The sequence below is a fragment of the Phocoena sinus genome, chromosome 6, assembly GCF_008692025.1.
Source record: "Phocoena sinus isolate mPhoSin1 chromosome 6, mPhoSin1.pri, whole genome shotgun sequence".
Classification (NCBI taxonomy): Eukaryota; Metazoa; Chordata; class Mammalia; order Artiodactyla; family Phocoenidae; genus Phocoena; species Phocoena sinus.
The window spans coordinates 81,449,129-81,473,139 of NC_045768.1; the positions used below are offsets into that span (position 1 = coordinate 81,449,129).

Below are 24,011 nucleotides of genomic sequence, written 5' to 3' on the forward strand. Positions count from 1 at the left end.
AAACAAAAAGAAAGAAAGAAACACTATGGGGAATTCCCTGGCAGTCCAGTGGTTAAGACTCTCTGCTTTCACTGCTGAGGGCCCGGGTTCAACACCCGGTCATCAGGGAACTAAGATCCCATAAGCCGCTCAGTGCAGCCAAAAAAAAAAAGAAAAAAACCAAAGAGAAATACCATGAAACACAAAGCAACAGAAAATTATCCAATAGGAAAACCAGCAAGAGTTTGTCAGAACTTCATAGTAGATAACCAAAATAGCCCTTAAGTTTCCATCAAAGTCCATTTAAAATATCCCAAAACAGCCTACAGATTTCTAGGATTATATTTCCTAATACTTTTTATATATTAACTTTCCTTTGAATTCTAGAGTACATACATGCAATTCATATTTTAGCTTATCAATTCTGTTTCTTCTATATCTAACTTGTCTTCCTAACCTTAAATCATAAACGAGTTAAGACCAGAAATTCATTTTATTTTGTTTTGTTCCCTTCACTACTAAATAGGTGTCAATATAAGAGACATTTGATAAATATGTTGAAATGACATGTGATAGAAGCTGGTAACTTATAAAAATTAAGAATGACATAAGAAAGACCAAATCATAACAGAGCCAATGATTCCAAAAAAGAACAATACATGAATTGAATTCTGTTTTCTAAAACAATCAGTTACAGACACCTCAAAGCAAGCACTCCCATGATGTGAAACAATGTTCCCCTATTTATAAATCTTACACATCTTAGGTTAACGAAATGACATTATACAAGTATTTCTAGTTATCTTTTGGACCTGTGTATCTTAAATTTAGAGAAGAGACGAACCATAATTCAGGATACCATTTCAGGCATCACAAGGAAAATTATGTCCCTGAAACCTATTTTAGCTAGAAAAGGTTTCACAAGCTTTTCATTGAATCAGCTATTCTAATATTATTTACTAATTTTCTTAATAGGTCCTCTAAACAACTAAATACTGTTTTAGTTGTATTATATAAACAAGGTTAATTGTTTTGTCACGATTATTTTAAGAGCTTTCTTTGAGTTTAGTGTTCTCAGATATGAATACAAACATATGAAACTGTCAAGCATCATACAAATGTGAAACTAGTATTTCTGAAATAAAGGGATTACTTGATTCTTTCTAAAATCACTTTGAGCACTAATACTCTATAATTCTATGCTAAATATCTAAAAGTTAAGCATCCAACCAAAACCTGCCTGGCTGAGTGGTATTCCCAGGGTAAAACCTTTTTTTAAAAAAATCATTTTTAGTTTACCCACAGATTTCAAAACAGTTCTTTTTTTAATTGAATTATGTGATCCTTTTCTCACTCATCTTTAACTGTTTAATCCTCAGTGCCCCCATTTATGAAAATAAACTAGGTACATTAAATATAACAAAATGAGAATTTCTTCTTACAGCAGTGCCATCTGGTGATGAAAATCTGCATGTACAGAAATAAGCTAAATTGAATGGATGCTTAGATCAAGTTTTTTGATTTACTATTTAGTCTTAATAGTCTTGCTATTAAAACCAAACACTTTGATGTAATGTATCTGAATTCTACTTGTCAATCAGAAAAACCATAAACTCCTTATATTTCAAACTATAAAATATTTACTAATTCACTGCCTCAATATAAACATTAAGACTTTATATCTCTAGGGAATTCCTTGGTGGCACAGTGGTTAAGAATCTGCCTGCCAAGGCAGGGGACACGGGTTCAAGCTCTGGTCCAGGAAGATCCCACATGCCGCAGAGCAGCTAAGCTCATGCGCCACAACTACTGACGCTGAGCTCTAGATCCCGCAAGCCACAACTACTGAGCCTGAGTGCCGCAACTACTGAAGCCCACACGCCTACAGCGCATGCTCTAAAGATAAACGTGCAAGTTTATAAAGTAAGCAGAGGGGGAAAAAAGTGTTACTAAAATCCTCTGGGAAAAAACAGAGCTCAGAAAACAAAGTCAACAGGATGTATGATTCAACAAATGTTCTTATGTTTTACATAAAGCCTCTGGAAACAATGAATTCATAAAACAAGGTAAAAAGCGTAAGTTACCAAAATCATTATCGACATCCTTAAAAATTACCACCAGTGAATTGTGAAAATGAGTAAGTCACGGAAATTAGACTATAAAAATCAATGCCTTGGGACTTCCCTGGTGGCGCAGTGGTTAAGAATCCGCCTGCCAATGCAGGGGACACGGGTTCGACCCTGGTCCGGGAAGATCCCACAGGCCGCGGAGCAACTAAGCCCGTGGGCCACAACTACTGAGCCTGCGCTCTAGAGCCCACAAGCCACAACTACTGAGCCCGTGTGCCACAACTACTGAAAGCCAAGCACCTAGAGCCCGTGCTCCACAATAAGAGAAGCCACGGCAATGATAAGTCTGCACACTGCAAAAAAGAGAAGCTCCCGCTCGCTGCAACTAGAGAAAAGCCCGTGCGCAGCAACGAGAACCCAATGCAGCCAAAAATATAATAAATTAATTAATTTTTAAAAAACTCAACACCTTTAGCATACTGCCATATGGGGAAATTCTCTGTTCCCTTTTCTGGGAAAAAAAAGCTCTGTGTAGTAAATGAGAGTGCTTCTCCAGTAAGCAACTGAGTTGCCAGGCCACAGGAATTCAGTTTACTCTTGTGTTCCATCCTATCACTCTCCACCCCCAAGAACTACTATCCTGGAACAGGTTCCAAGAGAATTCTTAGAATAGAAACAGACAAGAGCAAGAGATTCTAAAAATAATCCAGTAGAAACTCAAACATACATATCTCAAGTTCTTGAGTGGCAGGAAGCACCAGGTTATTCAATCTATACAACCAAATTTTAACACCGATTTTAACCTCACCTCATTCAAAGTAAATTAAAGATGTGATAGATTTTAACAGGGGTAAGAAATGCTACTACATTTTTAACCTCTTTAAAAACAAAATCAGCAAAATACCATATAAAGCTTCCTAGATTATCTAAAGTGCAAGAATGGTCTAAAATTACTTGTAATAGAAGGAAAGTAAACCACCAGAATAAACCAATTTGATTAAACTACAAAGACTGTCTCTGTAAAGGGACACTTTTAGAAAATGTTTTATTAACTGTTATTTTTTTCAAGGACTTTTTGTAGATAAGATACCTCAGTGAAAGAGCTGCATTTTCAAGTGTTCCAGAATTTCAGAATGAACTGGACATGGTTAACAGCCACCTGCACTTCTATTAAAGTTTACATAAGCAAATACCACAAACTCATAAGAGAACCCTACCTAACGTTAGACATTAAAAAGGCATAAAAAAAAATATTGTTGGGGGACTTCCCTGGCAGTCCAGTGGTTAAGACTGCGCTTCCAATCTGGGGGTGCGGGTTCTATCTCTGGCTGGGGAACTAGGATCCCACATGCCACGCAGAGCGGCCAAAAAAAAAAAAAAAAAAAATTGTTGGGTAAAAATTTATCTACAAACCACGTAAACCCTAACAGAAAAACAAGGATACATCTGTTCATCCTGAGATGTTACAGAACACTTGCTGATAACATGCTGAGAACTGTGAAGACTTTGGTGAAAGCACCAAGGGCTTTATTTAAGATAGTAAGTATCACAAAGTGTCAGCATTGGAAGGTACCTCTGAAACCAGGAGGTTCATAGAGTATTTCATCCACTGCATCAAGAAAAAATTATATTCCAGAAACAGCAAAATAAATGTCTTTTTTTTTTTCAAACAGAATATAATTAACCCACACAACGTGAATTACTTAATCAGCTAAGAGCTCAACTACTAAGAACAGAAACTAGTCTGCATCAAGAATGCTCACAGAGGGGACTTCCCTGGCGGTCCAGTGGTTTAGACTCCGTGCTTCCACTGCAGGGGGCACGGGTTCGATCCCTGGTCAGGGAACTAAGATCTCACATGCTGCACGACGCAGCTCAAAATAAAAAAAAGAATGCTCACAGAGATGCTATTCACTCGGTCCTTAGGCCAATGGGGCCAGGACTGTCTTAGTTAGACTGGCAAGGATGGGTAGGGGGTCCTTCATCTGTATCAAAGACTCATTCACTCATTCTCAATAGCCTGAAACCATTAAGTAATGACAATAATATAGCAACAAATGCATACTGTTTACCAAGTGCCAGACACCACTGAAGTGCTTTACGCATACAGAATTAAGTCATTACCTTGCTGACAACACTCTGAAATACATCCTAATACTACTCCTATTTTACAGACAGGAAATTAAGACATACAAAGATTCACAGCTAGTTAAGTGGTAAGGTCAAGATTCAAACCCAGGCCATCTGGCTCCACAGTCTGTGTTCTCACCCGCTATGCTATGCTGCAAGCACATATATCAATTACAGATATACAACAGACTCCAACTCAGCTTCCTCTTCTTTAAGACGGCATAACTACTGTTGGCGTCACCTTCGTAACTCATACCTGATGCAAAAGATCTGGTTCTGGGTCAGAATCTCACCTAGCTTCCCAGCCTTTCAGATACCCACAGGTGCTCCCTTGGTTGTCTATTGTAATGTTTTTTGGGTTTTGGGTTTTTTTAACACATTTATTTTATTTATTTATTGCTTGGCTGCGCTGGGTCTTCGTTGCTGTGCGCGGGCTTTCTCTAGTTGTGTCGAGCAGGGGCTACTCTTCGTTGCGGTTCACAGGCTTCTCATTGCAGTGGCTTCTCTTGTTGCGGAGCACGGGCTCTAGGCGCATGGGCTTCAGTAGTTGTGGCACGCAGGCTCAGTAGCTGTGGCTTGCGGGCTCTAGAGCGCAGGCTCAGTAGTTGTGGCCCACGGGCTTAGTTGCTCCACGGCATGTGGGATCTTCCCGGCCCAGGGCTCGAACCCGCGTCCCCTGCATTAGCAGGCGGATTCCTAACCACTGCACCACCAGGGAGGCCCTGTTCTTGCTTTTTCTATTAAGAAAATACCCATTATTCTCAACCTTTTTCTGCAGAGGAAATTCATTTTTTCATTCCTGCAGAGAACACTGATTTGTATTAAGAACCTCAACAAATTTGGGAAGCCCAAAGCAGCCAACAAGAGGAAGTCTACATCCCCAACTCAGGAGAGAGTAAGGCAGCTACAGTGCCAAGGAGTGCCAAGGAACTCTAGTATGAGACCCAATTACACGCAACTAAACTTCTTGTGCCCTGCGTGCCAGGAGCTGACCAAGCTGATACTTTTATTCTCCACAGCTGCTGAGGGCAAGGTCAGGCCTCTAGCAGTTGGTGGACAAGGTTAACTCCCCTACGCCCAGGCTTGGCTGACAATGTTATCTGCTATTCTGTACATATAATCTGCCCACGGAAAAGATGAGTGCTGATGAACCCTTGAACATTATAGGACATCAAAAATTATTTGGTATAGTCATATTTCTCTTTTAGGTTACCTAAGGTCAGGGGAGAAAAAGTATTTAACTGCCTATGGCTGCTTCCTTACATCTGTCCCACTCCTACACTGCTATTTCTTGGCTCTAAACCCTATCTTTAACCAAGACCCTAGTTCAGTAGCTATCTTATGATTCTTTGCCCTCCTATCCCTTAGAAGCCCCTCGCTGTTCATGACCAGTCTTAATCCCTTCTTCTAACAGCCCTTTCTCTCAAAAAAGGTAGGGAAGGGGGTTTCAGACTTCCAGTGGTTATGACTCCACGCTTCCAATGCAGGGGGAGTGAGTTTGATCCCTGGTCAGGGAACTAGGATCCCACATGCCTTGCAGCATGGCCAAAAAAAAATCTTAAAAAAAAAAAAAAAATTTTTTTTAAAAAGGGAGGGGGCTTGGAGGGGGTATGTATACTATACGGCATTTCAGAAGACCTACAAGTTGTAATACTGTACTTTTTATTTAGATTGCAATCAAACAAGCACTCCCCAAATAATACCAAGATGTTACATTCATTAGAGGGTTACTACACCATAGACAAAGACTAGTAAAGGGTCTGGTTTTTTTTAATTTAAAAAAAAAAAACTTACACTGGAACTAGATTAAAATAGAATTTCTATAAATCCACTTACCAGAATATATTAATGGCTTTCTTATAAATCCAGTAATAATTCTTGCTAAACACACTCACACACTTTTTTTTCTTGTTCTACGTATATCAGATTCTGTTTACCTTCCTGTGTGTTATTCTCTGGTCTTGCTCCCCCAGAATTAGTACCCACCCACATATACAGTGACACATCCAGAGTTTGCTTTCTGCTTTCAGCCTCCATTTCTGAAATCTTCTAAGTTCCTCACAGGCTCTGGCAACAAGGAATTACTATATACCCATTATCTTTAATAACCTCTAATAAAATATAACCTGCAAAAATACTGAATTACTGTGCTGAAACTAACACAATATTGTAAAGCTACTATACTTCAATTAAAAAAAAAAAGAAAAGTAATAACTAGATAACTATGCTATTATCTCCTGCCATGTTCTGATCTTGTGGTTGCACAGTGGGCCTAAGGAACCAATAGAATGGTGAAACAAGTAAAGGAGGAGCCCAGAAAAACTGCTACTCCATGAAAACACCAGAATGTCAACCCAGGTTTGTCAGCTTACTTATTAGCTAAAAGTGCCTTTCTATCCATGTCCAATTCTTAACAGTGGTGGTATCTCCAGAAGCATCGGGAATTTCCCATCATCAAATAAACAAAGTTTAAGACTCTGGAATAGTGGATCACCATCCATCACCACCCCTCACTGCATAGTACAATCACTTGAGCAACTTCTAAAAAATGAAACCAGGTCCTATTAAAATCAGGCTGCTCAGAATAGGTAAAACCCAAACATCAGTATTCTTTTTTAAAAGTTCTCCAAGCAGTTTCTAAAAAGTTAAACAAAGACTTACCATATGACCAAGCAATTCCAATCCTAGGTACATACCCAAGAGAATTGAAAACATATATTCACCCAGAAATGTGTACATGGAATGTTCATAAGCAGTATTAGTCATAACAGCCAGAAAATAGAAACAACCCAATGATGAATGGATAAACAAAATGTGATATAACCACACAATGAAGTATTATCCATATTATTCAAGTACTAAAAGGAATAAAATTTCTGATAAAAACTACAACATGGATGAAACTTGAAAATGTTATGCTAAGAAGCCAGTCACAAAAGATCACATATGTATACTGTATTATTCCATTTATATGTAATTTCCAGAAGAGGCAAATCCATAGAGCCAGAAAGTAGATTAGTAGATGGGATCAGGAGAGAATGGATAGATGCTAATGGGAATGGGGGGCTTCTTTTTGGGGTGATGAAAATGTTCTAGAAATAGTGATGTTTGCACAAACTTGTGAATATACTAAAAACCACTGAATTGCATACTTTAAAAGGATGAATTTTATGGTATATAAATTATATATCTATTTTTAAAAGACAAAGCTCTCCACTTAAAAGCTTTTGCACAGCAAAGGAAACCGTAAACAAGACGAAAAGACAACCCTCAGAATGGGAGAAAATATTTTAAACGAATCAACAGACAAAGGATTAATCTCCAAAATATACAAGCAGCTCATACAGCTCAGTATCAAAAAAACAAACAACCCAATCAAAAAATGGGCAGAAGACCTAAATAGACATTTCTCCGAAGAAGACACACAGATGGCCAAGAAACACATGAAGAGATGCTCAACATCACTAATTATTAGAGAAATGCAAATCAAAACTACAATGAGGTATCACCTCACAACGGTCAGAATGGCCATCATCAAAAAATCTACAAACAAATGCTGAAGAGGGTGTGGAGAAAAGGGAACCCTCATACACTGTTGGTGGGAATGTAAATTGATACGGCCACTATGGAAAACAGTATGGAGGTTCCTTAAAAAACTAAAAACAGAACATATGACCCAACAATCCCGCTACTGGACATATACCCAGAGAAAAAAAACACACGCACCCCAGATGTTCAGAGCAGCACTATTTACAACAGCCAGGACATGGAAGCAACCTAAAGGTCCATCAACAGAGGAATGGATAAAGAAGATGTGGTACATATATACAATGGAATATTACTCAGCCATAGAAAGGAACGAAACTGGGTCATTTGTAGAGACTTGGGTGGACCTAGAGAGTGTCATACAGAGTAGTAAGTCAGAAAGAGAAAAGCAAATATCATATAATAACGCATGTATGTGGAATCTAGAAAAATGGTACAGATGAACCTGTTTGCAAAGCAGAAATAGAGACACAGACAAAGAGAACAAATGTATGGGTAACAAATGTATGGATACCAAGGCGGAAAGGGGTGGGGAGGGAGGAATTGGGAGACTGGGATTGACACATATACATTACAGATACTATGTATAAAATAGACATCTAATGGGAACATACTGCATAGCACAGGGAACTCTACCTAATGTCCTGTGGTAACCTAAATGGGAGGGAAGTCCAAAAGGGAGGGGATATCTGTATGTGTATGGCTGATTCATTTTGTTGTGCAGTGGAGGCTAACACAACATTGTCAAGCAACCATACTCCAATAAAAATTAATTAAAAAACAAAAACAAAAAAACCCCACAAGCTCTCCATATTTCTAATGTGCAGCCAGGATGTCAAGCCACCACTCTGGAACAGCGGCTCTCAAAGTGTGGTGTCTGGACCAGCAGCATCAGCATCACCGGAGAACTTGTCACAAATGCAAATTCCAAGGTCACCCCAGACCTAGTGAATCAGATATGTTTAAACAAGGCTTCATGAACAATAAAATTTGAGAATTGCTGCCCTCAAAGAAACTTAGATGAAAACTTTGATCCAACTGGTTCAAATGGAAAGGTGAGAAAGCTGCAAAAAGCATAATTTTGCTTTATTATTTTACTGTATGACTGTGTAACAAAGTTCCAAAAAAACACTGAAAAGTGGGAAAAAATAAAACCACCACCTACAGTTCCACCACCCCAAAATAACTACTGTTAATAGTTTAGTGAATAGCCTTCCAGTGTTTTCACTTGTTTTGCATCATTGTAATCCACAAGAAATGACTATATTGTACTTTTATCACAGAACATTAACATATAAACTATTATGGAAAAGCAAGGTAGCATAATAATTAGCACCTCAATTACACTATTCAGCTGAGAAGTTGGGTGTATTATGGGAATATGAAAGAAAATTCTTTAGGGGCCAAAATGTTTTTGGCTCCAAGTTTTTTTGACATAATTGCCTTCTAAAATGCAATACTTCTCTTCCTTGGCAAATACAGTACAATAAACATGACTTAACTGTTTCTGATTCTACATCAGTTATTTTAGCCACATGATGGGTAATGGGAGGAATTAGTATGAACTATTCTAACTCCAGGACATACCTAGGAACTTACTTTCTTAAATAAATTCATTGTATCATCATCCTTCTTGTCCTTGGCCTCTTTCTCAAAAGTGGCAGCATTGACATATCTGCATGGCTTCTGGGCAGCACAGTATGGCCACATTCCAAAAATAATTTCTGAACCCAACGACAATACAATCTTTCAGGCTGTTTCCTTGTCATTTGTTTTAAAATCATCTGCATTGCTTTTAATCACTGACTCGCTGTCTTTGCCGGGGGGGGGGGGGGGGGGGGGGGGGGGGGGGGGGCAAAGACGACTTTCCACCCAAGCCTTACACAGAGTAAACCCTCAATGTTTCTTGATTTTCCCCAGGTTGTTCTATGGTAGCTTAAGAGACAACCACTGATTCACTGATGTTAGCATGCATTATATCAAGCACCAAAAAAAAAAAACAGAAAAGAAAAGAGGGACTTCCCTGGTGGTCCAGTGGGTAAAACTCCATGCTCCCAATGCAGGGGGCCCAGGCTTCAATCCCTGGTCGGGGAACTAGATCCTGCATGCATGCCACAACTGAGAGTAATAAATCGCCAACTGAATGTTCCCATCTCAAATTCTCCTATCCCTAACTTTAGTTTGACTTGGCTCTTCCACAACCATGTTCAGCTGCATTTATCCCCACCTATCCTCTCGCGAGAATCAAGTGAAGTCTCAGAGTCACTAGAACAGGATAGACGTAATGCCAATAGTCTTAGTCTGTGATGAAGACTGAGACATATTTTTGTAAATTTTTTGCCTTCACACCCTCACTCCCATTCTACCACCACCCTCCAGCTCCACATCCATCAGAGCAAGATTAACTTCTCACTAGTTGCTCCATCCCAAGGCCTTCATAGGGAAGGGGATAAGCAAGGAAGTCGCCTTCTCCCTTTGAGTTATTTATTTCCTCTTCCTGAGACCCAGTCAGAAAGGGGAAGGTGGAGCTTCCCTGGTGGCGCAGTGGTTGAGAATCCACCTGCCAATGCAGGGGACACGGGTCCAAGCCCTGGTCCAGGAAGATCCCACACGCTGCGGAGCAACTAAGCCTGTGCTCCCCAACTACTGAGCCTGTGCTCTAGAGCCCATGATCCACAACTACTGAAGCCTGCATGCCTAGAGACTGTGCTCCGCAATGAGAAGCCACAGCAATGAGAAGCCCGCGCGCTGCAACCAAGAGTAGCCCCCGCTAGCCGCAACTAGAGAAAGCCCGTGTGCAGCAGTGAAGACCCAACACAGCCAAAAATAAATAAATAAAATAAATAAATTTATTTTTAAAAAAAAGAAAGAAAGGGGAAGGTGTCGAGCTATAGGCTAATCTACCTTACCAATCTTGGGGATACAAGTTCAATAAGCCAAGTCTTTCTTTTAGTCAAGTCATATTGACCAGAACCAGTTATAAAGATCAAGAATCAAAGATTTTCAGGACTTCCCTGGTGGTCCAGTGATTAAGAATCCACCTTCCAATGCAGGGGACATGGGTTTGATCCCTGGTCGGGGAACTAAGATCCCACATGCTGCGGGGCAACTAAGCCTGCACCACAACTACTGAGCCCAGGCGTGCCTCAACTGCAGAGCCCACGCACTCTGGAACCCACACACCACAACTACAGCGCCCACGTGCCGCAACGAAAGACCGCGCGTGCTGCAACGAAGACCCGACACAGCCAAAAATAAAATTTTAAAAAAATTAAAGAATCAAAGATTTTTGATTCTTGATACTCTAAGCTAAAACATTATCTTTTTTTTTTTTTTTTTGCGGTACGCAGGCCTCTCTCTCACTGTTGTGCCCTCTCCCCGCTGCAGAGCACAGGCTCCGGACGCGCAGGCCCAGCGGCCATGGCTCACGGGCCCAGCCGCTCCGCGGCACGTGGGATCCTCCCGGACCGGGGCACGAACCCGCGTCCCCCGCATAGGCAGGCGGACTCTCAACCACTGCGCCACCAGGGAAGCCCCTAAAACATTATCTTAAACTGTAATATCAGTTTAACTCGTTTCTTATTTTCAAGCACAGAAAAGCCATAACAATACTCAACACAGGAAAATCTCCAAACTCCCCAAGATGTGAAAAGAACTTCAGGAAATAGCCCTATTCAACAACACTCAAAATGTTACCTAGTTCAACTCCTAATCACTTATAAGTTTTAATCCATTATCTCACATTAATTTATTGTTTTGGTTTTGGGGCAAAGCAGCATCTCTGCTAACCCCTCTCATATAGTAATCACTTTTACTGCCAAAAGTGATTAAATCCCAACTATACTTTCACAACAGACAAAACTTTACAAATCTTCAATTCTTTTTATTTTTTTAATTGAAGCTTAGTTGATTTACAATACAAATCTTCAATTCTTACTGAAGACAGATAAAATATTTCAAGTACTCTCATTTTTCACATCTCTGCACAAATCATTTAAACATATGGCACTCAACTGTTACAAATACACAAATATTTCACAATTGATTTAAAAGGTTCAGTAGATCCATTATTAAGCTATTTGAAAACAGCTATATCATAAGCCAAAAATATAAACACTGATTTTTTAAGTACTTCACACCCACAGCTTTTCATTACAGTTCTTCAGCTTTCCTCATATATTCAAGATATAAAGTCTTAAATTGCTTGGCTTTTTTTTTTTAAAAGCGTATTTGTTTTATTCTAATGGCATCCTTATTATTGTTTCACTCATGCCAAAAGCAACTTTTTAAAAAATGTCAGTTACCTGAAGAATGTATCCATCAAAACATAGTCACACAATCCATTTAAATGTTACCACACCTGTCACTTATGCACCAGGCTCAATTTTCATTCAAACCAAATACAAAATTCCTTAATAAGGAAATCTCCTATGACTACATTGAGAAAATATTCCATACCCTTTTCCTTCTCACAGGGATGTGCATCAAAACCTGTTCAACTATTCTATACATCCAGATTAATTTCAAAAACAATGGCTTAGAAAAATTACCTTCCATGTACTCTTGGAAACTGCATATAATTGTAAGTAATGACTACATAAGCTATATTTCTCAAAAAGAATACACTCACTGCCTCCATTTCCTCACTAAACAACTCCTTAACTTTCAGTCTGCTTTCCACCACCCTACCACCGCAACAGAAGGAAAGATACTATTTCCCCAGGTCACCACTAACCTCCACATAATTGTCGAATCTTTCTTGTTCTCATTCTTTCACCTGCCTCTGGCATACAACACATTGTATAACTTTTTCCCTTGGCTTTTAAGACACTACACCATCTTAGTTCTTTTGTTCTCAAATCCTAAGCGGCATCCCATCTTTCTCCCACCCCTGAAACAACAAAATTGTTCAATTCTTAAGCACGTTCTCTCTTCTCAGAGAAATTTTATGCCCTACTGGCATCAATAATTACCTCCAACTTCAAAGCAAAAGCTAAAGACTATGTCTCTCCAGAGATTCAGCCTCCAGGTAACTGCCTATTAGATAGCTACACCTATAATGGAATTCATCCAAAACTGCATCATTTGAAGATTTCCAAAATTTTCCAAGTAACCAACAGCATTTTTCAAGTGTTCCAGAGCTCAAAACCTTTAAGCCATTCTTTTAGTGCACCATTTCTTCCTATACCCATATTCAAGTAATAAAGGATTTAAGGCCTTAAATCTATGCCTTCCTTTACATTCTCTCTGCCATCAACTTTCTACAGGTACCTGAATTAAGGGTCACTGTACTTAAAGCCTCAAAGGTTCTAAGAATTTCTAAGGTATCTGTATCAACCAGAATATCAATAATTGCCTCTTCTCTACTTCACTGAAATGTCACACCCTTATTTATCTGTCTGAACTATCTTAATTATGAAACTGATGTCAAAGTGGAATGTTTAGGTTTCCCTGGTGGCGCAGTGGTTGAGAGTCCGCCTGCCGATGCAGGAGACACGGGTTCGTGCCCCGGTCCGGGAAGATCCCACATGCTGCGGAGCGGCTGGGCCCGTGAGCCATGGTCACTGAGCCTGCGCGTCCGGAGCCTGTGCTCCGCAAAGGGAGAGGCCACAACAGTGAGAGGCCAGCGTACCGCAAAAAAAAAAAAAAAAAAAAAGTGGAATGTTTAATCTTTTAGAATACTGCTTACTGCTAACTGTTAAACTCCATCAACTTCTGTTCACAAACCACCAACCATCAAAAATAAATACAAGGTCTTTATTCCTTTCTGATCCCTACACTTGTCATTCTCCCAAATTGCACCTGTTTTTTTGTTTTGTTTTGTTTTTTGCCTCCAACCTCCACAGACATGTTTTCTCAACAGCATACTGAACATAACACCCATTTTCTCATTTTCTGTCCTTCAATGTAAACAGCAATTACTCTTTACTTGACATCCATAATAACTCCATGGTGTTTTAGGGTCACTTAACGATATACTAAACAGCCCTACTTAATAGCAGCTTGAGTTCTTAAGTGTAATTTTATAGGCTTCCTGTCACTCTTCTTAGAGTGTGCTGGTGTGCTATCAATTGCCACTTCTCAGTGTTGTGTGTCTGACCTTCCTCATAGGATGCACCTAAATTGGCAGAGGGCTTAGAGGCCAGCTCACCATGCTGATTAGAACAGCGAGTAAAATCAGAATGAAAAACTAAAGCAAAGGGAGATGTGCTGTTTTTGTTTCTTAAACCACAGAAATCAAGTCCAACCAAACCAGTGACTAAACCCTAACATATAAAACAGATAAAAATGAAATTAAGTCCAGTGGAACCAGGCACAGGAGTTCAACGGCCCCACTTGCATATCCATCCCTCATTCCCCATCCAGTACAAAACCCCAGCCTTATGTACCACAAATGTGGACACTATTTGACTTACCAGCTAGCACTTGGCTGTATTCACAATAGCAGTACTTCACATAAGTAGTACAGTATTGTGATTAGGAGCACAGGCTTGGAAGTCACAAAAATTACTAGATTAAGCAACCTTGACCACTTTACTCTTTCTCAAGTCTGTGAGGAGCACCAAAGAAGATAATGTATCTCAGATGCTTAGCCTAGATCCTAATCGCTACCATAAATGGTAGCAACTATCGGATTAATGTACACTGACCAGTTTCTTTTCTGTTGATTCTATTTCAAAATACTGTCAATTTATTCAAACAATTCAAATAACTTTACTGTGGTATAATGAGTAGTTCACCCTTAAGTGTACAATTCAATGATTTTTAGAATTTACGAAGCTGTACAACTATCACCAAAGGCCAACTCTCACTCCAACACCCATTTTCTCATTTTCTGTCCTTCAATGTAAACAGCAATTACTCTTTACTTGACATCCATAATAACTCCATGGTGTTTTAGGGTCACTTAACGATATACTAAACAGCCCTACTTAATAGCAGCTTGAGTTCTTAGTGTAATTTTATAGGCTTCCTGGTCATTTCTTTGTCCCACAGATGGCTAGACTGTCAGAGTATATAAATTGGTTCATGGTAAGCTAGCTACATCCCATTACAGCTAGGATCTTTTGATAAAGTGAGATAAGCATTAGAACAATTAAACAGCTCAAACTGCCTTTAAAAAAATGCAAGTTCTTCTGTGATAAAAAAATAGTAAATGGTCTACTTTACCTAACAAGGATTTTACTCCTGTTACCAACACCTGGATTGTTCTGTAATATACAGGGGTATTTTTTCCACCATTAACCTTAGCACACCCAGTCACAAGGAATTAAAAAGGTACTAAATAGGGACTTCCCTGGTGGCGCAGTGGTTAGGAATCTGCCTGACAATGCAGGGAACGTGGGTTCAAGCCCTGGTCTGGGAAGATCCCACATGCCGCGGAACAACTAAGCCCATGTGCCACAACTACTGAGCCTGCGCTTTAGAGCCCGCGAGCCACAACTACTGAAGCCTACACACCTAAAACCCCATGCTCTACAACAAGAGAAGCCACCACAATGAGAAGCCTGTGCACCACAACGAAGAGTAGCCCCAGCTCGCCACAACTAGAGAAAGCCCGCGTGCAGCAACAAAGACCCAACGCAGCCAAAAATAAATATATAAATTTATTATTTTTTTAAAAAAGGTACTAAATAAGCTAAGAATTTTTTTAAGAGGCCATCTGATCTTCAGCAATTCAAAGAAGTATTTCACCAAGTAACTGATATTATACCAGGAAATTTCTCATCAAAATAAAATGACATCTTGATTGGAAGGGAAAAATTGAGACATTCATTAAGTTACAATAAAAAACTGCCCCAAAGAAAATGTTTAATGTGACTAAATTACATTAAGAATAACTTTGTTTCTCTTTTACTAGTTGCTACAAATAAACCAGCAAGTCAAGGCCAAACAAAAGGTAACAATTATATGGTAATCCAAATAACAGCGAATTCCAATAAAACTTAATTTTGAACGTTCAAAACGTTTTAACATTCCAAGTGTTTTAACAAAAGAAACAATTATAACTTCAGGAATATGCCCATAATTGATCCTACAGGAATAACCCAGGAAAAGTAAGGCTCAGACTCCCAATACCTCAAGGAAGACTTGCCCAGTACCTGGAATCAACTGGCAGTGCTTTCCTTTGTCACTCCCAACAGCATCCTCATTCCTAACTGCACTGTCTTCCCACTAGAATTAAGCACCTAGAGAACAGGGTGCATTATTCATCTGTATCCCTAGCACCTAACAGTTGCTAACAAGTAGCAACAATAAATCTTTGTTCAAGTAAACACCTGTATAGTAGCATATATCATTAACAACAACAAAAAACTGTCATTCAGGCCTAATTTGGATTAACCTACATTCTTAGCATTTCAGAGAAATAAAATGTCATGAGAATATACTATCTAAAAAAGTTTTTATAAATGTAATAGCTTAGCTTCATTCCCACATCAAAAAGGAACTTTCATCAGTGTTTCAAAACTTGGGGTGGGCAAAGGACTAATAGAACACTTTCACTCTTCCAGTGGCCCAAGAAAATTACACTTATCCTACAATAAACTGCAATTTACTTAACATTTGCAAGAATTATCTTAACTAAGTAACAACAGTAGTTACCTCTTGCTTATCAGATCATCTGACTGGCAGTTATATCTGATAAATAATTGAGAAAATAATCACTTAAGAAATGGATTATCAGGACTTCCCTGGTGGTCCAGTGGGTAAGACTCTGTGCTCCCAATACAGGGGGCCTGGGTTCAATCCCTGGTCAGGGAACTAGATCCCGCATGCATGCTGCAATGAAGATCCCGCAGCTAAGACCTGGTGCAGCCAAAATAAATATTAAAAATACTTAGCCTAGGGCTTCCCTGGTGGCGCAGTGGTTGAGAGTCCGCCTGCCGATGCAGGGGACACGGGTTCGTGCCCCGGTCTGGGAAGATCCCACATGCCGCGGTAGCAGCTGGGCCCGTGAGCCATGGCCGCTGAGCCTGCGCGTCCGGAGCCTGTCCTCCGCAACGGGAGAGGCCACAACAGTGAGAGGCCCGCGTAACGCATAAAAAAAAAAAAAAAAAAAAAAAAAAAAAAAAAAAAAAAATACTTAGCCTAAGCTTTAAAAAAAAAAAAAAGAAAGAAATAGATTATCATTCAGTAGTGTACTTCAGTGACAATACCTAAATAGGGTAAATCAGAAACCCTGATTGAATAGGGAGTTATAAAAGACATTTTCTGAACAACTGGGAAAATCTGAATGTGGATTTATGTCAGATTTTTATTGACATTATACATTATATTTTAAATAATTATTCACTTTCCTAGGTGTAATAATGTTATTGTGGCTGTTTGTAAGAGAAGCTTTTTGTTGTAAAGAGACACTTGCTAAGGAAATATTTAGGCATAAACGTCAAGATGTTTGCATTTTACTTTCAAATCATTTAGCCACAGAAGATAATGTGTGGAGTATATACAGAAAAAAGTCAATGTAGGGCTTCCCTGGTGGCGCAGTGGTTGAGAGTCTGCCTGCCGATGCAGGGGACACAGGTTCATGCCCCGGTCCGGGAAGATCCCACATGCCGCGGAGCGGCTGGGCCCGTGAGCCACGGCCGCTGAGCCCGCGCGTCCGGAGCCTGTGCTCCGCAACGAGAGAGACCACAACAGTGAGAGGCCCGCGTACAGCAAAAAAAAAAAAAAAAAAAGTCAATGTGTTAAAATATTAAGTAGTAACTCCACTTAAAAGGTACACATCATACTCTTTCAGATTTTATAGATTTGAAAAAAATTTTTTTTAATTGGAGGAAAGCAAACAGAAAAAAGAATTAAAACTGCAAAAGGACAGAGAAACAATAAACACCAGGCAAGCATAAGACCGTATGGCAGGACTTCCCTGGTGGTGCAGTGGTTAAGAATCCACCTGCCAGTGCAGGGGACACAGGTTCAATCCCTGTTCCAGGAAGATCCCACATGCTGGGCAGCAACTAAGCCCCTGTGCCACAACTACTGAGCCTGTGCTCTAGAGACCGTGAACCACAACTACGGAGCCCACGTGCCACAATTACTGAAGCCCACACACCTAGAGCCTGTACTCTGCAACAAGAGAAACCACCGCAATGAGAAGCCCGCACACTGCAATGAGGAGTAACCCCTAGCACCGCAACTAGAGAAAGCCTGCACGCATGAACAAAGACCCAATGCAGCCAAAAATAAATTATTTTTTTTTAAAAAGGTATGGCAGAAATATATCCAAAACATCCATAATTACCATAAACATGAATGGTCTCCATGCTCCAGTTAAAAGAGCAGTTGGCAGCCTGTATTAAAAAGCAAAATCCAGCCGTGTGGTGTTCATAAAAGATCTACCTAAAACATCCCACTAGAATTGGCTAAAACTAAAAATTAAATCACTACCAAATGTTAGCAAGGATGTGGAGCTCTTACCCATTCGGTCTTGAGAATTAAGTTCCAATGTCTATAGTATCCATTGTACGTACGAATTAAATTCTTCTGTAGGTGTCTAGAATGATACTAGCTATGGAACATCCTCAAGAGAACTGAGAAAACAGTCACTCAACTTTCTGTGTTCTGTGGTTCAAATGTGGTGCCTCATTAAGAATGACTGTACAATACTATGGAAAATAGTTTGGGATTACCTAGTGAAGTTACACACACCCCACACACAACCCAAAAATTCCACTCTCGGTTATACATAGTCTCAGCAAATTAGTTTACTGTACTTGTTTTGAGGTGGGGTGCAAATGTTCACGAGGGGAACGAGTATAATTTGTAATTGCAAAAACCTAGAAATGAAACGAACATCCATCACAATAGAATAAGATGTGGCATATCCTTACAATGGAATACCACACTACTGAAAATGATGGAGAGTTGTAAGAATCAATGTGGATGAATCTAAAACATATAAAAGAAGTATCAGAAAATCATACAATCCCATTTAGATCAAGATTGAAAATGGGAAATACTAAACTATATATTGTTTATGGATACATACCAAGTAAACATTATTTTTAAAAATAATAAGGCCAAAATATAGGGTAATGATAACCCCTGGGAAAGAGAAAAAGTAACATCTAGGAGATGGGGATTTTAGGTAGCATTAATGTTCCATTTCTTGGTTGGTCATTTAACTAGTTTTTGAAAACTCTACACGTGTTTTTCTACCTCATATACCTCCTTTGGTGTGTATTCTATATTTTTCAATAGAAAATGAGTAAGTATGCAAAGTACAATCTCATTTTTTAAAAGGTATATACTTCACGTAGGGAAAAAAAGGATTTATACTAAAATGTTAAAACCATTTTAAGTCTCCTTTTTTTTTTTTTTTTTTTTTTTTTGCGGTACGCGGGCCTCTCACTGTTGTGGCCTCTCCCGCTGCGGAGCACAGGCTCCGGACGCGCAGGCTCAGCAGCCATGGCTCACGGGCCCAGCCGCTCCGCGGCATGTGGGATCTTCCCGGACCGGGGCACGAACCCGTGTCCCCTACATCGGCAGGCGGACTCTCAACCACTGCGCCACCAGGGAAGCCCCTTAAGTCTCCTTTTTTTTTTCAAATTTTCTAAAATGTATTTTCTTATGTAAAATAGTGCCAGCCAGCCTGACTCAAAAACCAACTTTAAAATGGAAATTTGTAAATTAACTTGAAAAAAGAGAGGGAGAGGAGCTGGTTTGGTATAAAAAACAACTTAAAGTGAGGCTTGTAAATCAATCCTAAAGCCAGTCACTTTTTTCCCAGACCCTATTTCAGTTAAACTTGTATTTTTTAAGCCCACTTATTCCCTTGCTTATGATCTGACAATGACAAACATTATATTATTATCAAATGAAAAATCCCACCCTTCAAAGAGCACACATTCCAGCTGTGTAGACATGCACAATACAGGTAGCACTATACACCTTCCCCAAGCCCATGAGACTGCAAAGATATTTCAGGTTTTCATCGCTTGCTTGGGAAGCAGCATGTTATGGTGGCAAAGAAAGTCAGAAGGAATACAACCTCCTCAGTTGAGACTTGAGTGTTTTTGTAGGGGGGTGAAGGAACAGAAGAAGGCAACAAAAAAAAGAGAGAGAGAGAGAAAGAGAAAACAAGGGAAAGAGAGGAATAAGAGGAAAACAGAAAGGAGGATGGGAATGGAAAGAATTAAAGAAGGCACAGAGAGAAAGACATTAATAAAGAGAAGCAACTCTGAGCTTCCAAAAGTCTTCATAGGTATATCTAGGACTGATTTGATGAGAAGATTAAGACAGGTAAAAATTTTTGAGTAAATATTAAAGCACTGAAGTATTTTGGGGGGAGTTCCCTGGCAGTCCAGTCGTTAGGATTTCACACTTCCACTGCAGAAGGCACGTGTTCGATCCCCAATCAGGGAACTAAGATCCCACAGGCTGTGACACGGCCAAATAAAGTATTACTGGCTTGTGTATGTACAACATAACTTTAAATAAGTAAGTTCCTATGTGACATCTTACTTAAAAAGTTAATTATAACACAAGAAACAAAGTTACAGCAACAGGTCTAAATCCAAATGAAATTCTCTAGTCTACAAATCCTTGAAAATATTCTCATAATGAAATTTCTGACCTAATCAAATATACGTTCTTTTATTTTTAGAGTTCCAAATGAAGAAAAACAAGCAATACATTCCTAACAATCTTTAAAAGTAGAGCATTGCCTAGTCTAAAATGAAACACCTATTCCTTAGTCCAAGCCCTGTTTCATAAATTAATTCCAAATAGTTAACTGGGTTCCAATTTAATTGAGCTCATAACTCCAGTATCAAAATGAGTTTTCTGAAAATTGAAACTCACTGTAGTACACATGCTATGTCAGCCAGAAATTCACGAACCTGTTCTTCAATACCTAGGCCAAGAATTTTCACAACTAAAATAATGGGACTTCCCTGGTGGTGCAGTGGTTAAGAATCCGCCTGCCAATGCAGGGGACACAGGTTCGAGCCCTGGTCCGGGAAGATCCCACATGCCGCGAAGCAACTAAGCCTGTGTGCCACAACTACTGAGCCTGCACTCTAGAGCCCATGAGCCACAACTACTGAGCCCACTCGCCTAGAGCCCGTGCTCCGCAACAAGAGAAGCCACCACAATAAGAAGCCTGCTCACCACAACGAAGAGTAGCCCCTGCTCACCACAACTAGAGAAAGCCCGCTGCAGCAACGAAGACCCAACACAGACAAAAATAAATAAATATTTTTTTTAAAAAAACTAAAATAACTTTCTTTAAAAAGCACAGGAGGCACATCTTTGAAAGAAACACTGTCAAGAAAACAAACGAACAAAAAAAAGGTAGGAGGGGGACTTCCCTGGCGGTCCAGTGGTTAAGACTCTGCGCTTCCACTGCAGGGGGCGCAGGTTTGATCCCTGGTGTGGGAACTAAGATCCCACATGCTGCGTGACATGGCCAAAAAATAAATTTAAAAAGAATAGGAAATTTCAGCATACAAAGTTTGCATTATAATCGTCAAAACAAACCCAACTAATTTGATCTTTGGACTTAAAAAAGAAAAAGGACTCCATCCCTAAACACTTATCTGATAGTTGGATCAAAAATATTTCAAAACCTACCACAGGCTTCCAAGTGATATTTCCTGTCTTTGCCTTACTTCAAGTTATATCTCCACTCTCCTTTTGGGGGAAAAAAAGAGAAAACAGCTGCTTCTAATCTCTATCAGAGATCCACCATCTCACCAGTCAACACCACCAGTGCCACACTATTTAGCTTTTAAAGGACACTCCATATACTCACATTAACAACTAAGAGCTAACTGATAATTGCTGACTTACCGGTTGCTTCACAAGATAGATTTGTTTAAAAGCAAAGGAACTTCACAGTCTGTGAATTCATGCAGACCATTTCTTTTGAGCAGGCATTAATCCTTTATAATACACTTACCCCCCCAAAAAAAGTGTCTTATAACAACAACAAAATCTTAACAGTTAAGTTGTCATTAAAAAAAAAAAAAAAGGCTTCAAAAGTAAAGGCTTCACTTCAGACCAGTTCAAACCTTCAAGACTGATTTATACTCTCTATGTGTAGTTTATACTCAAGGGAGTAGAGAGAGCAACCAGTTCCCATCAAAACACAGATACATGAAATAAACCCATTCTCCTCCATGTTCTCCTACCATTTCTCACCAAACAATAAAAGTCACTCAGGCTAATACCAAGAGACACTCCTGGTGAGCACTGCACAGGCTGCACCAGTTAACGAGGAAAGGGAAGCAGAGGTGTTAACTGTTGTTTCAGCCTGGCTCTAAAGGCAGCTCCATGTGACTACTGCTGGTCCCTCCCACATTTAAAGAGAGAGGCCAGAGGAAACCAGAGCAGCAGGAAATAGGCAGGAGGGACAACTACCACAACCCTTTCCCATGGCCTCATTCCCTCCAGTCATATTTCAATCACAACAAAAACCTCCCTTCTCTCAATCGTTTTAATTATCTAAGGTCAGAAACAATAAGGAAGCAGGTGGAGAAAATCAGAGCTGTGGGAAGCAAGACAGGGGCGGGGGAAAAATCTCACCACACATGTGAACTAGCCTTAAGGAGGAAAAACCGGGAGGAACACATTGCGAGCTGAAACGTAGTGTGGGGAAAACTAATCACTTCTGCCTAACGATAAGTGAAGGCTCCACAGCAATGGGAGGACAGCCCTAACCAAGGGGCTCTGCAGGTAGGTAAGAGACGCTGGTGCACTGGAAGACCCTACCATCTCCGGAGAGTGGAATTTATTCCCTTTCCTGAGACAGACACCACCCGAGTCACCCAATCCCCAGGATATAGGAGAGCTTAGGTATTATGTTCACCTTCCTGCCACTTTTGTTAGACAAACTGACACTAAAACTTACGAATGTACAATTCATGGTGAAAAGTGAGGAACACACTAACTACTGACATACCCCTTGGTTTAAAAAATTACTATCATAATCGAAGAGAAAATATAAAATAACTGGGTTCACCCAAAAAGTGAATTATATGCCCTTCAAATAAAAGATGATCTTTGGATATCTTACGGAGACCTCAGCTATCAATTGTTAGGGCACAGAAGAGCAGAAGAAAGTAAGCCTAAATACTGGTGGAGACACCCTCGGATACACGTAGAAACAATATCCAACAGAGGTGGAAGTAAACTACAGGGCTATGTCAAACAGGAAATAACAGGAATAATGATGGAATCAACTCCTAGAGAGAACAAGGATAAACGAAGACCAGAGTGGTGAGTCTAGTGATGGCACCTGAAATGCCTGGACAACTAATTAGATTGAAAATCCAGGTGAAAAGGTGGGAAAGCAGAGTGGGAAAGCGATTCCACGGCAAAGAAAACTGAGATGCAATGCACCAATTAAAAAATAACATTTGGAATAATGTTATAAAAGAGAGCGCTTTAATTACAAAGCCCCTCTCAAACCTACACTAAAGAACAACTGTGACACAGCCAGACTACAGAAACTAGGACTGAGGAGGAAAACTGAGTCCCAAGTGTCTGACACCAAAGCCTTCCAGAATGAGGAGAAACAGAACTGAACTTTGCCTCCGGGTAGCCGGGAAAGGCTAGAGAGTGTAGAAGTTGGGCTCTGAGATGTCCAGTCCCAGGACTAGAGACAGGCGTGAAAGCGGAAAGGTGGTCAGCGACAGCGTGGCGCGGGAGCGCGAGCGGACAGGCAGGGAGGGACAACGGTGGGAGAGAAAACCACACCCTCCAGGGCAGAAACCCGACGGGGGGGAGGGGTAGGCGCCCCCTGGGGCTGGGTGGAGCCGGGCCGTCAGGGATCCGGGTAGGCAGGAAGGAGCACAGGACAACCCGCGGGGGAGAGGAAGGACAGCACCCAGGCCTGGGCAAACTGAGGACGCACGAAGCCGGCGAGGGAAGCTCGGCCAGACCTCACGGTGGGCAGTATGAAGGAGTCTGGAGGAAAGAAGAGCTGAACCCAGGACTACGAAGCGCATGCTGCAGCGCTCAGCGACCTGGAACGGGAAAGGAGAGAGAGAGGGTGGCAATTACCGCAGCTGCTCTCGCTGGACTCGGAACCCGCCGCCGCCGCCGTTCGTTACCTGCCAATGTGCCTCTTACAAAGCGGCGGCGGCGGCAGAGGCGGTCCGGCCCCTCACGTGACCTCCACGTCACGCGCGAAGGAGGGGCCGCTGCACTTAGCTCGCTGCGGCGGCTCATCAGCCCGCCCACAGAGCGCGTCGCTTCCTTTAGCCGCCCCCGACGCCCACCAGGCGAGGCCAACAGCTTCGAGGGGGGGCGGGGAGGTACGCGGATGGAGCCAACAAGGGA

General features: G+C 40.7%; 1 protein-coding gene across 10 annotated transcripts in view; it reads right to left on the reverse strand.

The window, feature by feature from the left end:
- The window catches only part of UBAP2 (ubiquitin associated protein 2), a 128,759-nt gene extending 104,949 nt beyond the window's left edge, over positions 1-23,810 (reverse strand). For 9 of the 10 annotated variants that reach the window (XM_032636071.1, XM_032636079.1, XM_032636070.1 and 6 more), the window contains exon 1: positions 23,733-23,810. The gene's annotated coding sequence lies outside the window, so the exon portion shown is untranslated. The remainder of the gene's footprint in view (positions 1-23,732) is intronic. The other variant, XM_032636073.1, reaches the window with a different exon arrangement.
- Between the last annotated feature and the right edge of the window lie 201 nt (positions 23,811-24,011).